General features: G+C 42.1%; 1 protein-coding gene across 7 annotated transcripts in view; it reads left to right on the top strand.

The window, feature by feature from the left end:
* Positions 1–24,278, top strand: part of LOC129862758 (transcription factor SOX-6-like) — a 155,596-nt gene that overhangs the window by 33,577 nt on the left and 97,741 nt on the right. For all 7 annotated transcript variants that reach the window (XM_055934709.1, XM_055934712.1, XM_055934714.1 and 4 more), the window contains exon 2: positions 1,428–1,493. The gene's annotated coding sequence lies outside the window, so the exon portion shown is untranslated. The remainder of the gene's footprint in view (positions 1–1,427; positions 1,494–24,278) is intronic.

Genomic DNA, 24,278 nt, shown 5'->3' with positions numbered 1-24,278 from the left:
TGGGATGGAGTTTTGACTTCACCAAGCGGTAACTTATTTAATAGACCAATAAGAAAGAGAGTTCCAAACCTCTCGGCCAATAACAGCAAATTTTCAGTTTCCCCCTCCCCACTCAGACCACTCCCAGACAGTCCTAGGACAATTCTTGCTCAAGAAATTGCTCTTTGCTAAGAAACTATTTGTTTATTTTTCACAATTTTAATTCAAAACAATCACAGTAAGGTACTTAATTGTTACCCAGAAATTAGTTGTTATCGACATTAAAAACATTTCGCAACGGAAAGCAAAAAAGTCCTGTTTTCTCCTATTAGGTGTCTAATGAGCTCGTCTGTCCATTTTCTTACCTGTTACCGTCGTCTCACCCTTACTGGGCCTTGAAGTTTTCAGGCAGCAGCTCCTGCTTTATTGTATTTATTTGTTGCCGTCGTGCCACAAACCCAGGTAGTTAGGGATGCTTGTGGATCTATTAAGATTGACCGTAGTAACTCACGGTAACTGACAGTCACAGGCAGGAGAATAGGCTCTTTAGAAGCTAAGTAGCTAGTGAGCGATCTTCTCTGTGTCCCAAATGGCACCCTATTCCCCATGTAGAGCACTACTTTTGACCAGGGCCCATAGGTTTCCTGTCAAAACTAGCTCACCGCATAGGGGATAGGGTGCCACCGCCTTCTTCTCCCTCCCAAGTTTACGAGGACAAAATGTCCTACCTCAGCAGCGTCAACAGTAATCAGGTAACGACAAGGCTTCCAACTTCAAAGCTGCGTTCAATAATCGTGATGTTGTGTTTCCGGGTTTGTGTGCCTGCATACAATGTGTGTTACTGTTCATGTGGTGCCGTGTGTTGCACCATTACGTTACACTGCCTCTCCCACATATAGGCTCTCTGTTGGATAGACAGCAGGTATAAAACGCACATCGCATGCCTATATGCAAGGGAGGGGGGACAGAAATGCACAGCACTATGCTAGAGATGGAGACGTAAGATAACCAACTAGAATAAGCGTCATTTATTAAAGATGCCCTGACCTTTTCGTTTTTAGGGGCACACACTGAGCGAATCGTGATCATTCACACAGAACCTAATGAGATATTTCTCATTACAATCAAAACAACAGCAGCTTAAGTGGCAATTACGCGTGGACTAGAAGTCAGCGCTGTAGCCTACAGCACATCTACCAGTGTCAGCGTGGGTTCGAATGTGACCCGCTGCCTTCGTTACACACTCTTCTCCTATCTCTTCTCTGTCCAATAAAAACATTTGTGGGAATTCACACTCCATGAAAACTGAATACATAACATTGGCATTTATGTGTGCAAGATATGACCTTGTAATCATTACGCTGTCCATATGTGTTTACATTTCCCCCCCCGTTAACCCCCTTAATCGCAATGTAATGATGACCTCCTTGTTTTTGCTGTTTTTTCAGGTGACGTTCATGAATCCAAAAACTGACCCATAAGTGAGCTGAGGGTGTTGAAGTCTCTCTACTGCGGTAAGTGTTAAGGCTATTCTAACTTCTACTGTGGAAGACATCATTTTTAAGAGAGAGTTCACTTTTTTGAAGTTAAGCTTATTCTGGACGTTGCTAAATAATCTGCTAATTAGTTTTTGAAACGGTTTGGAGGAAATCGACAAGGCCAAAGGGAAGTAGAAAATAAGTCAAATTTTTTATTATAATTGATTTTTGACCCTAAATATTTGTATTGTGTTTAATGACAGCGTATTTGCTTAGAATCTCACTTGGTGAAGGCCACAAGACAAACCAAGTCTCTGTCACCTAACAAATACAGTCATGGTTGGTAACTCAAAGCTTTACACTAAGCAGTGTGTTAATCTAACACAGAAACGTGTGGACCCATATGGGCCTGTGTTTAAATTTCACTCTGTCAGTGTTTAACACTGGAGAACTGCTGTGTCCACGTGGCTTCTCTTTGGAGTCGTTTGTTGTCGTAATCACCTCTGAGTGGTGGAGGAACTTTCTCTAGATCCTGACGCAACTTAATTCATTAATAGAGTGTTTTTGTTCTATGAAAATGTCTCGCAACTGGCGAGGTGATATCTTGACATCTGATAGCGGATTTATGTTCTCCGAGGCGTACTTTCAAGAAATGGGATGTTTTTCCACTATAAATCTGATTGCAAGAAACACAGTAACGTATACATAACTCCTCTAGTAATGCAAGGTAGACATTTATTTCATTTTTCCTAGAAGTCTGAGGGCATACAACGCTAGTACATTTCGTTATGGTGCTACATGAGGTTTGTGATCTACCATGGGGAAACATCCTTTTATGAATGTTAGGTTTGGGCGATATACAGTTTATTCCATATGTATATGTATATGTATATCGAAATACCGACGATATGAATTTCAATACCCTCGCTGGGGGGTGCGTGCTACGCTTCTGCTTGTAACTGTAGGTTTAGTGTAAGTATAATACATCTAAGATGTGTCAAATAAATGATATCTAGCTCAGGGCTCCAGCTATGCATTTGGTTTGCTAGCTAAGTAGCTAGATGGCAAGATCAAGCTTCTTGGTTACTGCATTCCACCCCCTCCTGGATCAATTTTAATTTATGTATAACCATGGTCACACTCCAACACTCAGAGGCAGTAGGGATGACCAGGGATGTTGACCAGTGTCTTGATAAGTGTGTGAATTGGATTTTCCTGTCCTGCTGTATCGGCATTCCTCCTCCTCTTCATCTTCGGAAGAGGAGGAGTATTGAGGGAACCAAGGCGCAGCGTAGTGAAATGACATTTTATTAACGAAAAAACACGAACTTGAATAAACTAACAAAAATAACAAACGGTGTAGACAGACCTATACGACGAACTCACATAAAACAAGAAGAACGCACGAATAGGACAATAGACTACACAAACCGAACAAACCGTAACAGTCCCGTATGGTGCAAACAATTACACAGACACGGAAGACAATCACCCACAACGAACACTGTGACAACGCCTACCTAAATATGACTCTTAATTAGAGGAACGCCAAACACCTGCCTCTAATTAAGAGCCATACCAGGCAACCCAAAACCAACACAGAAACAGAAAACATAGAATGCCCACCCAACCTCACGTCCTGACCAACTAACACACATAACAAACTAACATAAATAGGTCAGGAACGTGACACCTGCTAAGCATTCAAAATCTAACGAGTACTTTTGGGTGTCAGGGAAAATGTATGGAGTAAAAATTCTCTTTTTGTTTGTTTGTTGTAAACTAGTGAAGTAAAAGTAATAAAAAATATAAATAGTAAAATACAGATACCCCAAAAAATGAGTTAAAGTATTTTTATTTAAGTATTTTTATTTAAGCGCTTTACACCACTGGTAAATAAAGGTGAATTCTGGGAGGCAGAATTTAAAGAGGAGTCTAATTATAGTATATGCCAGTGCTTATTGACAATAGATGTGATGCTAGTATAGCTATCATTGAAAGTAAGTACAGTCCATTCATAAAGTATTCAGACCCCTCAACTTTTTCCACATTTTGTTACATTTCAGCCTTATTCTAAAATTGATTTAAAAAATGTTTCTCATCAATCTACAAACAGTACCCCATAATGACAAAGTGAAAACAGTGTTGTATACAAATGTATTCAAAATAAAAACAAATACCTTATTAACATAAGTATTCAGACCCTTTGATATGAGACTCGAAATTGAGCTCAGGTGCATCCTGTTTCCATTGATCATCCTTGAGATGTCTCTACAACTTGATTGGAGTCCACCTGTGGTAAATTCAATTGATTGGACATGATTTGGAAAGGCACACACCTGTCTATATAAGGTCCCACAGTTGACAGTGCATGTCAGAGCAAAAACCAAGCCATGTGGTCAAAGGAATTGTCCGTAGAGCTCCGAGACAGGATCTGGAGAAGGGTACCAAAACATTTCTGCAATATTGAAGGTCCCCAAGAACACAGTGGCCTCCATCATTCTTAAATGGAAAAAGTTTGGAACCACCATGACTCTTCCTAGAGTTGGACGCCCGGCCAAACTGAACAATCGGGGGAGAAGGGCCTTGGTCAGGGAGGTGACCAATAACCCGATGGTCACTCTGACAGAGCTCCAGAGTTCCTCTGTGGAGACAGGAGAATCTTCCAGAAGGACAACCATCTCTGCAGCACTGCAACAATCAGGCCTTTATGGTAAAGTGTCCAGACGGAAGCCACTCCTCAGTAAAAGGCACATGACAGCCCGCTTGGAGTTTTCTAAAAGGCACCTCAAGGACTCTCAGCCATGAGAAACAAGATTCTCTGGTCTGATGAAACCAAGATTGATCTCTTTTGCCTGAATGCCAAGCGTCACGTCTGGAGGAAACCTGCCACCATCCCTACTGTGAAGCATGGTGGTAGCAGATTCATGCTGTGGGTATGTTTTTCAACGACAGGGACTGGGAGACTAGTCAGGATCGAAGGAAAGATGAACGGAGCAAAGTACAGAGAGATCCTTGATGAAAACCAGCTCCAGAGCACTCAGGACCTCAGACTGGGGCGAAGGTTCACCTTCCAACAGGACAACGACCCTAAGCACACAGCCAAGACAATGCAGGAGTGGCTTCGGGACAAGTGTCTGAATGTTTTTGAGTGGCCCAGCCAGAGCCCGGACTTGAATCCAATTGAGCATCTCTGGAGAGACCTGAAAATAGCTGTGCAGCAATGCTCCCCATATATAAAAAAAAATATCTGTTTTAGAATAAGGCTGTAACGTAACAAAATGTGAAAGAAGTCAAGGGGTCCTTCTGTTTTGGTTGGTATTTATTAAGTAAATAATAAAGGAGAGAATTTGATTATTTATCATATTCTTCCTCTGTGATTGGCTAGTCACTCTTGATGTTTCATTGCTATACACAAATATTCCTCATGATGGAGGTATAGAGGCTCTCATATTCTTCCTCTCCAACCGGGAAAGCGTTGTACCTGTACATTATATAATTGAGCTTGCGCAACTAGTGCTTACTAAAAACTATTTTAGTAATATTACCACCTACAGACCTTTGGAACAGCGATGGGAACCCCATTAGCTCTAACTACACACATTTCTTAATGGGGAAATTCTAATTGGATTGAATTTATGAAAATAATCCTTACAAAGATTATGTGAAATATTCAACCCGCTATATAGACAATTGATTTATGATCTGGAGGGGTTCTGAAATGTAAAAAATAAACGTTTTATGCTTTATGCGACATCTTTTTGAATGCCGGCCCATCACGCCTTTTTGCTTATCTGAACAAACTGTACCTGACTGTTTGCGTGTCAGTTAGTTTGCCTTCATCGTTTACATACAGGGTTTCTTTGATAGCTTCCCTCATACGGTTGTAGACCACTACTCTGGTCAGTGTTTCTCTGTATTCACTCAATAGGAGCATTCAGTATGATGTAAAAAGGCCTCTTTTAAAGACACACAGGCAGGCAACACTCCAGGAACCTTTCAGCGCTCTGTTACAGTATGCCCTTTAATGGACTTTATCTCTGTTCGCAATAAAGAATCAAATGTCGCTGCAGTTAACACTAGCCCAAATTAAGACCGGCAATACTGAAGTCATAGATTTGAATGGTTTTGCCAGGGGGATAGGAGAAACATATGAAATGTAAAGATGGGAGAAGTTAAAGGAAAGGTGGCAAATGGTTAATCACACTTTTAAAGTAATTATAGTTGTAGTAATAGTTGTCTTCGTGTCAGAGGGGGAGGGAGTTTACAATATACAGTAGGTCATCAGGTACCTGATCCTCATTGGCCCCCAACTTGGGCAGGCATTACTGATTTACTGTTTGGTGATAGGCGAATACATGTCTACTTTGTTGGCTAGGGCAGGGAGCTCCATTTCAAAGGCTTTGTTGTTAACGAGGTGTGCGCTTCATGTTGTACTCCTAGCCATACCACTTAACTCATTCATTGAAATCACTTGAGTCAAGTTAAAGTCACCTCTATTTCTTTAAATTTGGTTGAGAGGCCTTTGAGATTGTCTACACCTGGAGAAAGTCTTGAAGGGCCGTTATGAATGAGAGTTAAAGGAATAGTACACTCTAAAATCAAAGTTTGTCAGATGTTTTCAAACCTCCATCGTAGTCTAATGTCAAGATGAGTTCCCGTCCCAGCCCATTGGTTAACCAGATGCAGCTTCAACCAAAATGTATGGAAAACATAAGCACCGCAAATCTGGAAAGAACACGGTGCTTATCTCTTCCTTTCATTTTGGATTTTGCCACATTTGGAAATGCACAGGCCCAGGATGGTTGTCTGAAAGAACCATTAACCTATACAGACCTATCCTAGATCTCACTGTCTCCACTTCTGATGTTGTTTGAAGTACAGAGCTGAGGCATGGCGGAAACAAGACCACTTCAGTTTTAAATGCATCAATCGTCTCCAAATCCTAATTTTATCAGGTTTAGCGGGAAACTTGAAATTAAATTATCGTATCTTTTTAAGATGCCAATTGCCTTTCCAATTGAATTACACGGCGGGAAGAGGACAGAAATGAAGGCTCATAACACAATTACAGAGTATGAATCCTGTCATGACAGACATCAATTCACGGTTTCTTCCTGACCGACCAGCTCGATTCAGTCATATGTAGCAAAATTTGAAAGTGTGTTTTTTACAGTGGCTAAAAGTAGAGACTCCGAGCTGGAAAATGGAATATCATACACTGCAGTTGAGGAACAACGAGAAAGTAATTCTGCTTTGAAAGTTGATAAACTTGTAACTCCACTTTTGAGAAAATGGCCTGTGAATATTTTGGTACACCTACTGGAGAGCTCTTCTTTGTCTACACCCATTCAGCATCGTTCACACCTTTTTAAGCCGTAGCCCCACCCACCTCTTTAAGGATTCACAGTGTAGGAAACAACCAAAGTTTTCAAGACTAAAAGTGGTGAAAGTAGTAGAAAAAAGTAGTTGTAAAAATAAACTTTATCTAGTCCTTGGCCTATATCCTGATCTGACTTTGGTGCAGGTCATGTTGTGCTTCACATTACCCACTCTGGTAAGTAAACACACACTATATCAAATAAAATTACAGAAGGTGTAAACAGTAAAGTGAAATGGTTACTTGCATAGTGAAGTCTTTTGTTTAGACCTGTAGCTAGCTAGCTAGCTAAACAATGAACCATAATCCCCAACTCTAATGCTGCGTTCAAAACAATTGGGAATTTGGGAATTAAACACACTCTGACTGGGAAAAATGTATTTGAATGGTCATCCAACTTGGAATTCCACTAGGCTTGTCGTCCACTAGAGCTCCTACACAGATCATACACGTAACGTTAGCTAGCGAGCCAGCCGGGTAACATTAGCTAGCTACCTAACAGTACGCTTTAACTTGAAATTAAAATTACTTTCTGACAAAATTAGAAACGTATAATATCTGAAAATCTAGCTAGACTCTTACCAGTATACATGGTTGAATGCTTCTCCCTCTGTCACGGATACCATGGTTGCCCTTAGCTTGAAGATGTAATCCGGAGACAGGTGTTTTATACAACAGCCTTCTTTCTGTGTTCTCTTTTTGGACTCTACGCATTTGGCAATCATCTCTCTGCTTCCACCGGGCATTCCACTGATTTCAAAACTTGGTCAACTTCTTGCGTGACGACACCATTTCTACCCCACCATTGTCATCAGAAGACTCTATAATGTCTGGTTCAATGAAAAATGTTTTTAACTAAATCAGGGATTTCCTCATTGTCTGATTCCTTTTCAGAGTCAGAGAGAGTCAGCATGGCACGATCATTCTCCAGAAAGTAGTCCATCACAACATGTCCATCGCAACATTTTCCCACTGAGCTTTGTCGGTAGGGCTATTAACTTCAGGGCAGCAATGTCGAGAGCAGTAGCAAAACTTGTTAGGTTCTTCATGATATCTTAAAAAAACAGCCATAGACAGGATTATCCACACATACACATGCAGCTCATGTTATAGACAGAAGCATGCTACATGGCAGACCAATCCAAACTCATCTCTTGGCATGTCCAGCCCATCCATTATCTCTGCGAGAGATAAACCAACCAGAGATAAACCAAAACAAAATTCCGCAATTACAGATGGCATACAAATTTGGGTTATGTAATCATTGAATCATGGAATGGCGCCCCCCAAAGGTAATAACTTGCCATTGCGTTGTCCCACATAAGCTTTTAAATCACAATGAATAGGATAACATGGAAATCCTACTATGAGAAGGTTGGTACATGTACGGCCTCCGTTCTTGCAAAGTCAGATCATGCTCCTGTGTCCCTACTCCATGGGTCTTGGCAATGCACTGGTTAAAGCTATGAAATGCCCTTTAGTCCATCCTTATTAGATATAACCCTTTTTCCATTAATGTCGTTATTTGTGTTATTTGTGCATTCATGGCAAATCAAAGTTCATTGAATCTTGACAGCATTCATCTGTTTTTTAGGAAGGACACAAGGAACTCCTTACAACTGTTTGTTTGGCAATTTGTCTTTCTTGAAAGAACTGTATCCCTCCTGGGCTGCATCCCAAATTGGACCCTATTCCCTACATACTGGACTACTTTTGACCAGAGCCTAATGGGCCAGGTCAAATGTAGTGTGCCATATAGGGGATAGAGTGCCATTTAGGATGTGGCTATAGTGTTCTTTCACGACAGACAAATGGCCAAACAGTTGTAACTATTGCTATCCCCATTGCTATTCCCCATTCCCTATATAGTGCACTACTTTTGACCTCACCTGAGCCCTATGGGACATAGTCAAAAGTTGTGCATTCTACAGGGAATAGGGTACCACTTGGGACACGTCCTATATCCCTCCTGGCTTCTCAGTTGTTAAAGCGTAGCGCTGTCTATAATGACAGTCATTTCATCAGAGTCAGAGAGAACTGACCTGGCAAGTCAGCACCCTTTTGGATGGATTTGTGGTAAGCTAATGAGCTAACAAGTTAATGAGGCCTCTAAGGTTGCTGCTTTGGCTCGCTCCAGGGTGAAGTTTCTCCTGGGTACAGATCTAGGATTAGTTTCCACTCCTCCAATCTTAGCCATTAGTGGCTGAAACTCAAAACTGTCCCAAGATCAGCGTCTAAAGGCGTCTTCGCCCTACTCCCCGGTGTGTCACCCTTAAAACCAAACGATATGCTGTGTTCTACTGAGTGCCCTCCACATCCTTCTACTTTGTCTTTCCATTTGGTCGAAGGGAAGCGAACACTGCCGCGACTTCGCTATCTAACGAGGTGCGTCAATTCAGTTGCCAACTGAATGAAGAGACATTTCAGCAACTCTTGGTGGACAGTAGAAGTTGATGAAAGTGCTTCTTTATTGTTCAAAGTAAAGCCAGCGTGTTTCGGTCATTAGCCTTCATCGGGATTTTTTATTGGTATTCGGTCAAATGCAAACTTGGTAACAAGACTCGACGAGTCTTCCTCAATGCTGGTCAGGGTGGAAGTTCAGTTCAGTTATCATTTTGCATCGGTTTGACTTGGAGGTTATGTTATAGGCTCTTTTTAAATAGAGGCCACACAAATAAAAACATATTTCAATTGAAATGCCTTGCAAGTCTGTGGTGATGAGGGACCCATTTAGCTGGCAGTGTGAATGAGTATCAGATGTCTGCGCTAGCTCAAGAGGGAGTGTGTGTGTGCGAGTCCGTGTTACTATCCCGCCTGAGGTCCATATGGTTCTGTTTTGAATGCGCACATTGGTTGCAGATGGAGAGGCTATAGGTTGGGCCCGGGATGTGGTTCCTAACTTAGGCTGGATCAGCAAGCGGCTCAGAGCCAGTGAGAGAATCCACCAGCCTCATCCCACAGCCTCTTCACAAAACCACCAGCTCTATCCCTCTTTCACTTATATTACCATTGAAATTAGGCCTGTTCTAAATATTATCTCCTTCTATTTTATCCCTCCGTTTATGAAGGACTGGAGAGAAGAAAGGAGCCACGCGGCTTAGTCACTTTTTCCCCCTCTCGGCCTCCAAACCACAAGCGACGGCAGCTTCCCCTAGATTAGTACTTTTGTCTGTTCAAAAACCACTGTGGCTTTAGGGCGATCCTCCTTCCATGAGGTCATGCAGTGAGAGATGGGGTGATAGAGGGAGAGATATATAACAAAAAGGAGGTGGAGGGGGAGGGTGAGAGTATGACTGGAGCGGAGAGTTGGAGAACGGAGTAAGGACGTACTGCTTACTGTACCAGTGTTCGTGGCACAAAGTACATTGTTGTGCTCACTGCCAAGCCAATTGATAGGAGCAAATTGTCATCATCGTCTTAATCGTCATCACCATTGTCATCATCGTCTTAATCGTCATCACCATTGTCATTATCATTGTCATCACCATTGTCATCATCATCGTCTTAATCGTCATCACCATTGTCATCACCATCGTATTAATTGTCATCAACATTGTCATCATCGTCGTCTTTATCGACATCACCATTGTCATCATCATCGTCTTAATCGGCATCACCATTGTCATCATCATTGTCATCACCATTGTCATCACCATCGTCTTAATTGTCATCACCATTGTCATCATCATTGTCATCACCATTGTCATCACCATTGTCATCATCATTGTCATCACCATTGTCATCACCATCGTCTTAATCGTCATCCCCATCGTCTTAATTGTCATCACTATTGTCATCACCATTGTCATCATCGTCGTCTTTATCGTCATCATCTTCATTATCATCATTCCTATCCTCAGTGATGACTGACATCCTTCGAACATCCTTCCTTGCCTCGCCCCTCTCTCATCCTCTCAGATTTCTTCAGATGCACAGTGACATATGTCAAAGTACACATATCTCCCCAAGGGGGGACTCAGACTCTCGCCATACTGAAGTGGATGCATTTAATCTGTGTCACTCTTCTTCAGAATACACTATGTACACTCTGTGATCTGTACCAAGGCAGTGTCAAAACACGAAGGCAGGAGATTGTATTTGTTTTGGTGAAATGCTCTTTCCATTCGGTTAGTGCAGTGTTTCACCTACCATTGCATGACGGTTCTTTTGATGTCAGAGAGCCTATATGTTGCTTTGGGGGCCTTTGCGCCCTGTCTGTTCAATTAAACTAGGGAGGACTGTGTGTGTGTGTGTGTGTGTGTGTGTGTGTGTGTGTGTGTGTGTGTGTGTGTGTGTGTGTGTGTGTGTGTGTGTGTGTGTGTGTGTGTGTGTGTGTGTGTGTGTGTGTGTGTGTGTGTGTGTGTACACGGAGTGTTTTTTGAACCGGTCACGGAGTGTGTAACTAAGAATGATCTAATTAATTTATCCTCCTACTGGATCAGAGTAGATTAAGAACAGGACGGTTGACAAGGCAAATAGGCTTTCTTTCTCGTCTTTTTCCCCTCTCTTCTTCACTATGGAGTTTCCACCAACTAAATATAGACCTAAGAACTTGAACTTAACCCCCGTAATCGGTAAGTAATCCTTACACTATTCCAATAGTTCTCTGAAAGTTCACCTGACCTGTGGACTAATATGGACTTAACATTAGAACCGCCTGGCCTTTGAGCCTATAAGTACCCGCTACAGAATGTTGAGAACCATTCCGGGCGTCTCCTTTAGCATACTGCATCAGTTGCATATCAACCAGCAAGATACGCAAGCATAAGCACCAACGCATGATAAATAGTGCATAAACAATTGTAAACCATGAATTGCATGAATAAATATTCATGGGAATATATCCATGTCAAATTATAACAATAGTTGCTTAGATAAACTTGACTCTATGTTTTGTATAATTCTACAAATTCCTAGTGAAAAATGTACGCCTAAGGCCAATTTTGTACACTTTCAGTCTATGACGCATCAACATTCTAGCAGTCTAATAAATACATTTCATATATGCTATCAGAAGAATAATAATTTGGTTATTTTTAAAAAGGTCTTAGGTAACATTTAAAATACAACAAAAAAAACGATTCCACAAAAACTTAATAGCATTTTCATTAATTTATGTTACTCTGTGCTGTAAGTAATAACTAAAAACGACTCATTCAAGTCCATCACAAGTCTTTTATCAATTTGTTTTGGCAGGTCTAAAGAAACATTGTGGAAATTAGAAAATACAGTACCAGTCAAAGGTTTGGACACACCTACTCATTGTAGAATAATAGTGAAGACATCAAAACTATTAAATAACACATATGGAATGATGTAGTAACCAAAAAATGGTTAAACAAATCTAAATATATTTTAGATTCTTCAAAGTAGTCACTTTGCCTTGATGGCAGCTTTGAACACTCTTGGCATTCACAGCTTCATGAGGAATGCTTTCCCAACAGTCTTGAAGGAGTTCCCACATATGCTGAGTACTTGTTGGCTGCTTTTCCTTCACTCTGCGGTCCAACTCATCCCAAACCATCTCAATTGGTGTCACGATCATCTTTACGTGGAAGAGAGGACCAAGGCGCAGCGTGATACGAATACATCTTCTTTTATTAGAGAAGATGAAACACGAAACTAACACTTTTACAAAACTAAACAAAACAACAAACGACCGTGAAGCTACAAAACGAAAGTGCAGACACAAGCTACTAACGTTTAGACATAGACAGTTACCCACAAATACCCAATGAATGTGGCTGCCTAAATATAGCTCTCAATCAGAGACAAATGAACAACAGCTGCCTCTAATTGAGAACCAATCTAGGCAGCCATAGACATTCAAACACCTATACAAGACACTGCCCCATTAAACATACAAAACCCCTAGACAATACAAAAACACATACATTCCCCATGTCACACCCTGGGCCAGCAGCATACCACCCTGCATACCACTGCTGGCTTGCTTCTGAAGCTAAGCAGGGTTGGTCCTGGTCAGTCCCTGGATGGGAGACCAGATCCTGCTGGAAGTGGTGTTGGAGGGCCAGTAGGAGGCACTCTTTCCTCTGGTCTAAAAAATATCCCAATGCCCCAGGGCAGTGATTGGGGACACTGCCCTGTGTAGGGTGCCGTCTTTCGGATGGGACATTAAACGGGTGTCCTGACTCTCTGAGGTCATTAAAGATCCCATGGCACTTATCGTAAGAGTAGGGGTGTTAACCCCGGTGTCCTGGCTAAAAATTCCCAATCTCGCCCTCAAACCATCATGGTCACCTAATAATCCCCAGTTTACAATTGGCTCATTCATCCCCCTCCTTTCCCCTGTAACTATTCCCCAGGTTGTTGCTGCAAATGAGAACGTGTTCTCAGTCAACATAACGGTAAAATAAAAAAACCTTAAAAAAAAAACTAACTAAAGAAAGAAAACAAAGATAACTAAGGCCAGGGCGTGACAATTGGGTACAGGTCGGGTGATTGTGGAGGCCAGGTTATCTGATGCAGCACTCCATCACTCTCATTCTTGGTCAAATAGCCATTACACAGCCTAGAGGTGTGTTTTGGGTCATTGTCTTGTTGAAAAACAAATGATAGTCCCACTAAGCGCAAACCAGATGGGAGGGTGTATTTCTGCAGAATGCTGTGGTAGCCATGCTGGTTAAGTGTGCCTTGAATTCTAAATAAATCACTGACAGTGTCACCGGCCAAAGCACCCCCACACAATCACACCTCCTCCTCCATGCTTCACGGTGGGAACCACACACTTCGGAGATAATCCGTTCACCTACTCTGCGTCTCACAAAGACATGGCGGTTGGAACCAAAAATCTCAAATTTGGACTGATCAGACCAAAGGACAGATTTCCACCGGTCTAATGTCCATTGCTCGTGTTTCTTGGCCCAGTCTCTTCTTCTTATTGGTGTCCTTTAGTAGTGGTTGCGTCAGTGGCCGTTGGCCTAACTTGCTGACTGCCAAGCAAGAGGAAAGAGAGAGAGAGAGAGGAGAGAGCAAGAAAGAGAGGGAGACGAGACATCAAGGGTCGAATTAGGATTTTGAAGTAGTGGGAACATTGTTTTTTTTTTACGTCCCAGGGTGACATTTTCCTCACCTGTTCTGTGTGCAAACGAGTGAAATTATAATATGCTGTAACCTTCCTCTGACAATATCAACATCAGTGAGGAGGAAGTTTGGTATTCACGCGGTACGCGTAATGCAATCGCTAGCTGCAGTATCAGATCTCCTGTTTATTTAAAACGTTACGTTTACTCACATTGCGTGTAGGTTTGCTAGAGGAAAATGCCCCCCCCCCCCCCCCCCCCCCCCATGCTTGCTCTTTATGCCACTGTATCCTATCCTTTGACATAGTCCTCTTTATTCGCTCCCAACTGAACCTTTGGATGCCATGTGAATACGCACCAGTAGTAGTTTTTGCGTGTTAATTTTTATCTCACTGGTCAAGTCTCACTCCATGTGTACACCTCGCTCTCCTGTTTGACCCACAGAACCCGTGCAGCTACAAAAAAATGTCACCATGTCATGTGGACAACTTTTTTCAAATCCGATCAGTCTTCCGTGTTGATTCAACGTCATCACATAGATTCTTTTGGGGTTGAAATGACGTGGGAACAATGTTGATTCAACCAGTTTGTCAGTGGGGAAAGAAAAGGGTAGAATGGAGGGAGAGTATGATAAATGGACCACAGGATTAGACGGAGCTTGTGTCCCAAACCGCACCCTATGCCCTACATAGTGTACTATGTTTGACTAGAGCCCTAAAGTAGTGCACTACATGGGAAATAGGGGGCCATTTGGGATGCATGGAAACAGAAGAGCTCCACACTAGCCTGAGCCCTGTGCACCACTGGTACTGAACTGACTGTAAAACAAACACAGAACAGATATATCTTTGAGATTAGGTAGGCAAACGGCTCTGGCGTGTATAAGGAAAAGCTTAGGGAATAAATTATTGTGACGCTCCAGGTTGTTTCATACACTGCTCACTGTACCGTGACTAGTAATTCATAATATTGTATTATTAAAGGGAAAGTTCAGTGATTTTACATATTTAGATATTTAATTACCTTGGAAAGCAGTCTACGGACAAGAAGTGGCTGCTTTCAAGATAAGGAAACAGAAATCTAAATATGTAAAATAGCTGAACTGTCCCTTTAAGTGGTTTACTGTTGTACTATCTACTTAATAGACACTATCAAATAAAATACAATTTTATTGGTCACATACACATGGTTAGCAGATGTTAATGCGAGTGTAGCGAAATGCTTGTGCTTCTAGTTCCGACCGTGCAGTAACATCTAACAAGTAATCTAACAATTTCACAACAACTATCTTATATACACAAGTGTAAAGGAATGAATAAGAATATGTACATATAAATATATGGATGAGTGATGGCCGTGCGGCATAGGCAAGATGCAGTAGATGGTATAGAGTACAGTATATACATATGAGATCAGTAATGTAGGGTATGTAAACATTATATAAAGTGGCATTGTTTAAAGTGGCTAGTGATACATTTATTACATCCAATTTTTAATTATAAAGTGGCTAGAGATGAGTCAGTATGTTGGCAGCAGACACTCAATGTTAGTGGTGGCTGTTTAACAGTCTGATGGCCTTGAGATAGAAGCTGTTTTTCAGTCTCTCGGTCCCAGCTTTGATGCACCTGTACTGACCTCGCCTTCTGGATGATAGCGGGGTGAACAGGCAGTGGCTCGGGTGGTTGTTATCCTTGATGATCTTTTTTGTCTTCCTGTGACATCAGGGGGCTTAGGTGTCCTGGAGGGCAGGTAGTTTTCCCCTAGTGATGCGTTGTGCAGACCGTACCACCCTCTAGAGAGCCTTACGGTTGAGGGCGGTGCAGTTGCCGTACCAGGCGGTGATACAGCCCAACAGGATGCTCTCGATTGTGCATCTGTAAAAGTTTGTGAGTGTTTTCGGTGACAAGACAAATTTATTCAGCCTCTTGATGTTGAAGAGGCACTGTTGCGCCTTCTTCACCACGCTGTCTGTGTGGGTGGACCATTTCAGTTTGTCCGTGATGTGTACGCCGAGGAACTTAACTTTCCACCTTCTCCACTACTGTCCCGTCGATGTGGATAGGGGGGTGCTCCCTCTGCTGTGTCCTGAAGTCCACGATCATCTCCTTTGTTTTGTTGACGTTGAGTGTGAGGTTATTTTCCTGACACCACACTCCGAGGGCCCTCACCTCCTCATGTAGGCCGTCTCGTCGTTGTTGGTAATCAAGCCTACCACTGTAGTGTCGTCTGCAATCTTGATGATTGAGTTGGAGGCGTGCAAGGCCACGCAGTCATGGGTGAACATCGAGTACAGGAGAGGGCTGAGAATGCACCCTTGTGAGGCCCCAGTGTTGAGGATCAGCGGGATGGAGATGTTGTTTCCCACCCTCACCACCTGGGGGCGGCCCGTCAAAGTCCAGGACCCAGTTGCACAGGGCGGGGTCGAGATCCAGGGCCTCGAGCTTAATGACAAGTTTGAAGGGTACTATGGTGTTAAATGCCGATCTGTAATCGATGAACAGCATTCTTACATATCAATAACCATCTATGGTTAATGGTGAACAGGTAGTGGTAAATGACCTTTGACGTATGGTCATTTATTTTCCTCCGTCACTAACACAAAAGGTTTTGGGGGGTATAAATCAAATAAACAACACACACACACACACAGACACACACACACAAACACACACACACACACACACACACACACACACACACACACACACACACACACACACACACACACACACACACACACACACACACACACACACACACACACACACACACACACACACACACACACACACACACACACACACACACACACACACACACACACACACACACACAGGAGATTTGAATCTACTCATGGTTGGCTAATATATGGTGGTCGCCTAGGGACAAGCTGTGAGTGTTAGTAAGCCACGCTTGACTAATGAACTGCTTAATACTACTACATGTCTAGAACCTCGATAGAGAAGCCAAGTGGTAGTGTTGCATTACCCGGACCACAAATGCCCCTGGAAGAAGCGGTTGGATCCCCCGTTCTGACACTCACTTTCTCTGCTGTATCCATCTCCTCTATTTCCCCATCTTCATATCTAAACTAAATCTTTCAATACAATTTAAAAATACCTTACAAATAGACATTTCTTTTTTTTGACATGCACAAGAGAAGCCTTCAGTGAACGGATAGAGAGAGCAATAGAGTCTGACGAAAGAGAGCAGCGTGACGGATTGAGGGATGGGTTGAACAGAGTTGTATCGGAGAGAGAGAGGCCGATTTGAGCAGAGATGCTGTACACAGTTCAGTGCAGTTCAGAGGTAAAGACCAGTTCAGCCCGTTATCATCAACATGGTGGCATAAATGCCAGCAAACAAAGTGCTTAAGAACGTCTTTCTTCCAAGGAGGAGTCCCAAATGGCACTCTATTCCCTATGGGCCCAGGTCAAAAGTGGTGCACGACCTAGGGAATAGGGTGCCATTTGAGACGCAAGTCCATCTATGACATTCCTCACATCTCGCCATGTCCATGAGGGCCAGAGAGGAGATTTGTTAATATGATTAACTTTAATTTGATAGAAATCCCAACAGCTGTAAGACTGTTGCTCCAGTCAAAGAGTGAGTCGACAACAAAGACGGAGCCTATTTATACGCATAGTGAAACACAGGTGTTACTCAATACACAAAAGCCGTATTTTCCTTGTGGGACATGGGAAATATTTTGATGAAACAAGCCCTTGAGACTTTGCTGATGTTGATGGTGATTTCAGGTTTTAGCCCTATGTGAATAAAAAGGCTATGATTAGCTAAATTAGCGCCTTCCTTTCCCTATACAATGTCCGTGGCAACATGGGACAATGGCTACCTTGTGTAGGATGGATTGGTTTACCATTTTAATATTTACTGTACACCTCTCAAAACCAGGCAGGATTTAAGTGTTTTGTGTGTATGTGTGGGCGGGGGCGTGGGCGTGGGCGTGTTTGTGGGGGTAGATCTATCTGTGTTGTATTTGAGGGTGTGTGTGTGTCTGTACTGTACTGTACTGTATGTCTATGCTAACAAATCTAAATGTGTGTCTGTGCCAGCCTTTTGCGTGATGCCCCATAATTAACATTTAATGTGCCCCACAGACAGACAGACAGTGTGGTGGAGGCGGGGACAGCAGCGGGGGACGGGGGCCATACCATGTCCTGGCCTGGTGGGGGGATACCTCTGAGGATTAGCTTGCATTCTGACAGCTGGCCATGCCAAGGCAACACTGCTGACGTGCCTGCAACCCGACAACAACTGCTCTGGGAGGGGAGAGAACAACAATTTAAGGGGCTACGGTCTCTTCTCTGATTGCTACCCCAGCATTCCCTGACCTCCCTCCCCTCCTCCACTGCCCTCAAGTCATCCAAGCGCTATTCTAACTCTGCTTACATACACCATCAGTGAATTTGCATCATCATCTACTCTCGCTCTCTCCTCTCCGTCTGCGTTTTAGCCTGTGACTGGTGATGAAGAGGGCCTCTGTTTGGAACCTGAGCTTGTTTCCCTGTGAGTCTCCTCTCCCCTGTAAGAAAGTGTGTGAGACACCTCTTCTTGGTAGAAAGCAGTGCCATATTCTAACGCTATGGGCCTGTATTCACTCTAGCCCTGATTTTTCTACCCGTAGTATGCATTTATATGTCTTGGACTGTCAGACTGGTTCTGTAGCAAGGTCCTTTAAACACACATCGGTCTCCCCAATTGTGTATTGTGTTCCCTGCAAAGCCTGTGACGCTCCTCGCGTCAAACTATTCATTCCCCAACTAAGTTCATTATTTACTGTATAAAAACTAAAACAGATTTACAACGTCTCGAATCGTAGAGCCGAGTTAAATCGGGCGACTATCTGCGGACGTTATGCTTTCACGCTATTCAATAATTTAATACAGATTTTTTGTTGTTTCATCTCCAGTCAGAAAGAGGTTTTGTGGTGAATAATACAGATGTTTGACGCAAACGGACTTAGGAGTGTCATCGTGTTATTTTTTCCATGGAGAACAAAGCGAGCGGAGAGCTAGGAGACAGCCTGGGACTACAATGAAGGTGTATTCCCAATCCAGTGAAGACCTGTTGTCAGTCTTAATCTAGGATTTTGAGGTTTAAGTGCCTCTAGAGCTATCGAAAAGCCAGCTGTTTGTATGCTTGTTGCAGATTATCTCAGTACTATTAGATGCACCCGTAACATGGATTTGGCTCCAGGTTAATATACAGAGTGTGGTGAAAAAGTGTAACCATCGCTGTAGTATCGCCATTGACCTTACATTTGTGTTGTCATGGTCATGTAATGCTTGTGTTTTCCACCAAGGCTATACAAATAACAACACAAAGCCATAACCTGATTTAACTCAGCAGCAGTGAGAATGAACATATTTCCACTTCAGTTATCTGTTGCCCTCTCTTGACTGAGTGGGACGTGGGTCCTCTGTGGCCCTCTGTGGTCCTGAATGATACATAGGTGTGTGTGTGTGTGTGTGTGTGTGTGTGTGTGTGTGTGTGTGTGTGTGTGTGTGTGTGTGTGTGTGTGTGTGTGTGTGTGTGTGTGTGTGTGTGTGTGTGTGTGTGTGTGTGTGTGTGTGTGTGTGTGTGTGTGTGTGTGTGAGAGTGTGCGCACGCGTGTCTGATGACAACAAATGCAAAATGCACCACATAACATCTTTGATTTAGCTTCACAATGAACACTTCGTGATTATTCTAACTTTAGGGAGATGTCTAATGATTTGTTGAAGCTCACTTTGTCTGGTCTTTAGCCTCGGGGCTAATGCAGTCTCTCTGAAATATGTGTGGAGGCAGCTGTTGCAATCGCACGCTGACAGCCTCCTGATCACTGTCTATACTCACGCTCTCGTCTCTATATCAGTCGCTAAGACCAAATTGAATTAGCTAATAACACATTTACCATTCTACCACATTATAGTACAGACTCGGCTATTACTCTAATCAAATAATCATGATGACATTTTAGACTCTCGTTTGGAAGTGTTTTTTTGCTAACACCACTTGGCTTCTATATTTATATAAGCCGTTTGACTCATTGCATTTACATTTCGGTCAGTAGCAGACGGTCCATAAAGGTACCTCTGAGAGAAGGCAAGGCTTTTGTAGTGGTAGAGTAATAGGATTGTCCCCTGTTCACTCCCACTGTTAAGTTAAGTTCTCCCAATGGGCTTAAACTTGTGTAACGTACTTAATTGTGTGTCTGAGTTGGCGTTGTGTTTAGTTTAGTTTATTAGGATTCCCATTTAGCTTCTGCACATGCAACAGCTACTCTTCCTGGGGTCCTCATAAAACATGCAAATACATAAAAATATGCAGTACCAGTCGAAGGTTTGGACACGCCTAGTCATTCAAGGATTTTTCTTTATTTTTAATATTTTTGACATTGTAGAATAATAGTGAAGACATCAAAACTATGAAATAACACATATGGACTCATGTAGTAAACAAATCAAAATATATTTTCTATTTGAGATTCTTCAATGTAGCCACACTTTGCCTAGATGACAGCTTTGCACACTCTTGGCATTCTCACAAATAGCTGCACGAGGAATGCCTTTTCAACAGTCTTAAAGGAGTTCCCACAAATGCTGAGCACTTGTTGGCTGCTTTTCCTTCACTCTGCGGTCCAACTCATCCCAAACCATCTCAATTGGGTTGAGGTCAGGTGATTGTGGAGGCCAGGTCATCTGATGCAGCACTCCATCACTCTCTTTCTTGGTCAAATAGCCCTTACACAGCCTAGAGGTGTGTTTTGGGTCATTGTCCTGTTGAAAACAACTGATAGTCCCACGAAACACAAACCAAATGGGATGGTGTATTGCTGCAGAATGCTGTGGTAGCCATGCTGGTTAAGTGTGCCTTGAATTCTAAATAAATCCCTGACAGTGTCACCAGCAAAGCGCCTCCACACCGTCACACCACCTCCTCCATGCTTCACCGTGGGAATCACACATGCAGAGATCATCCGTTCACCTACTCTGCGTCTCTCAAAGACACGGAGGTTGGATTCAAAAATCTCAAATTTGGAATCATCAGACCAAAGGACAGATTTCCACCAGTCTAATGTCCATTGCTCGTGTTTCTTGGCCCAAGCAAGTTTCTTTTTCTTACTGTCCTTTAGTAGTGGTTTCTTTGCAGCAATTCGACCATGATGGCCTGATTCACACAGTCTCCTCTGAACAGTTGATGTTGAGATGTGTCTGTTACTTGAACTCTGTGAAGCATTTATTTGGGATGCAATCTGAGGCTGGTAACTCTAATGAACATATCCTCTGCAGCAGAGGTAACTCTGGGTCTTCCTTTCCTGTGGCAGTCCTCATGAGAGCCAGTTTCATCATAGCACTTGATGGTTTTTTGCGACTGCATTTGAAGAATCTTTCAAAGTTCTTGAAATGTTCCATATAATTTCTGTATACCACCCCTACCTTGTCACAACACACACATCACAAAACGCATTAAGAAGGAAAGAAATTTCACAAATTAACTTTTAACAAGGCACACCTGTTAATTGAAATGCATTCCAGGTGACGACCTCATGAAGCTGGTTGAGAGAATGCCAAGAGTGTGCAATACTGTCATCAAGGCAAAGGGTGGCTACTTTGAAGAATCTCAAATATTAAATATATTTTGATTTGTTAAACACTTTTTTGGTGACTACATGATTCCATATACGTTTTTTCCATTTGCGTTTCTACAATGTAGAAAATAGTAAAAATAAAGAAAAACCCTGCAATGAGTAGGTGTGTCCAAACTTTTCACTGGTACTGTATATAGTTGTAAAACTTGAACATAAATCTACACTGAACAAAAATATAAACGCAACATCTAAAGTGTTGGTACCATGTTTCATGAGCTGAAATAAAAGATCCCAGAAATATTCCATACGCACAAAAAGCATATTTTTCTAAAATGTTGCACAAATTTGTTTATATCCCTATTAGTGAGTATTTCTCCTTTGCCAAGATAATCCATCCACCTGACAGGTGTGGCATATCAAGAAGCTGATTAAACAGTATGATCATTACACAGGTGCACCTTGTGCTGGGGACAATATCAGCCAACTCTAAAATGTGCAGTTTTGTCACACAACACAATGCCACAGATGTCTCAAGTTTTGAGGGATTATGCAATTGGCATGCTGACTGCAGGAATATCTACCAGAGCTGTTGCCAGAGAATGTTATGTTAATCTCTGTACCATAAGCCGCCTCCAATGTTGTTTTAGAGAATTTGGCAGTACGTCCCTCCGTCCTCACAACCGCAGACCACGTGAATGGCGTCGTGTGGGCGAGTGGTTTGCTGATGTCAACTTTGTGAACAGAGTGCCCAATGATGGCGGTGAGGTTATGGTATGTGCAGGCGTAAGGTACGGACAATGAACAGAATTGCATTTTATCAATGGCAATTTGAATGCACAGAGATACCGGGACGAGATACTGAGGCCCATTGTCGTGCTATTCATCCTCCGCCGTAACCTCATGTTTCAGCATGATAATGCACAGCCCCATGTCGCAAGGATCTGTAGACAATTCCTGGAAGCTTCAAATCTCCCAGTTCTTCCATGGCCTGCATACTCACCTGACATGTCACCCATTGAGCATGTTTGGGATGCTCTGGATCAACGTGTATGACAGCGTGTTCCAGTTCCCACCAATATCCAACAACTTCGCACAGCCATTGAAGAGGAGTGGGTAAACATTCCACAGGCCACGTTCAGCAGCCTGAACAACTCTATGTGAGGCAAAGAGGCAAATGGTGGTCACAGCAGATACTGACTGGTTTTGTGATCACCTCCCTGACTTTTCTTTTAAGGCATCTGTGACCAACAGATGCATATCTCTATTCCCAGTCATGTGAAATCCATCGATTTGGGCCTAATTAATTATTTTCAATTGACTGATTTCCTTATATGAACTGTAACTCAGTAAAATCTTTGAAATTGTTGCATGTTGTGTTTATATTTTTGTGAGCTCAAAGTATTGGGACAGCAACATTTTTTAGTTGTTTTTTTGGCTCTGTAACTCCAGCACTTTGAATTTGAAATGATTTGTAATGATAGTGTCATTTTGGAGTCACTTCTATTGGAAATAAGAATAGAATATGTTTTTAAACACTTCTACATTAATGTTGATGCTGCCATGGTTACGGATAATCCTGATTGAATTGTGAACAATGATATGTGAGAACGTTACAGACACACACATGTCACACCGCCAAGACACGCTAAACTCTCACCATTACAATAACATGGGAGGTTAGTCTTTTTTGGGGGTATGATATTTGTGCGTCTAACTTTCTCACTCATCATTATTCATGATTGTTTCAGGTTTATCCGTAATCATTGTAGCATCCACATTAATGTAAAAGTGTTTAGAAACATATTTATTCTTATTTACAATAAAAGTGACTCCAAAATGACACAATACATTATTTACCATTAATTTCTATTGGGCACAAAATAATCTGAAACACAACCAAAACAAACAGCAAATGCATCCAACAAATTTGTAGTCACAAGCTTGATGTATTCATTGCATGCTATGAATATGGGACCAAATACTTTTTACTACTTGAATACACATATAAGTGAATTTGTCCTAACACTTTTGATCCACTAAAATGGGGGACTATGTACAAAAAGTGCTGGAATTTCTAAACGGTTCAACCGATATGGATGAAAATACCCTCAAATGAAAGCTGTTTGCACTTTAACCTCATAGTCATTGTATCATTTCAAATCCAACGTGCAGAAGTACAGAGCCAAAACAACAACACATCTGTTGTCTGTCCCAGTACTTTTGGAGCTCACTGTATAGAAAAGAAAATACTTATATATTGGAAAGACACCAAGACACAACAAATATACTATTTACACACTATTTGTATATTCATATTCTTATATACAGTTAACTTATAGGAGAGTGATACAATATGTTTTTTTTAAGCTAAACTTGCTTTTTGCCTGAGTAACCTGTGGTGGCAGAGCATTCCACCATGACATGGCTCTATACATAACTGAGCGACACATTAAATCTGTTTTTGTTCTGCATACCCTGAAGAAACCCATAGTGGTATGTCTGGTGGGGTTTGCAATGTCTGTTCAAAGTGTATGCAAATAGATTATACAAGGGGTTAGGCATTTTCAACGCACAAAATGTTTCTTGAAAAAAATCTAGAAGAGAGGTAGTCAATTTCTCTTCAACCCTCAACCTCAATGAAAGACTTTCATGCATGTTGTTGATGTTAGTTCTGGGTGTACAGTTAAGGGGAAGGAGTGCTGCTTTGTTTTGAGGAAGCTGCAACTTGTGTTGACTTTTGAAGCCTCTAAGGGACGTATGGGACAGTTGGGTGTGTACAGTCCCAGTCCCAGACAGAGCATTATACT

The sequence above is a fragment of the Salvelinus fontinalis genome, chromosome 9 (assembly GCF_029448725.1).
Source record: "Salvelinus fontinalis isolate EN_2023a chromosome 9, ASM2944872v1, whole genome shotgun sequence".
NCBI lineage: Eukaryota > Metazoa > Chordata > Actinopteri > Salmoniformes > Salmonidae > Salvelinus > Salvelinus fontinalis.
Note: the sequence above shows the minus strand (reverse complement) of the source record. Positions and strands in the feature narration are given on the sequence as shown.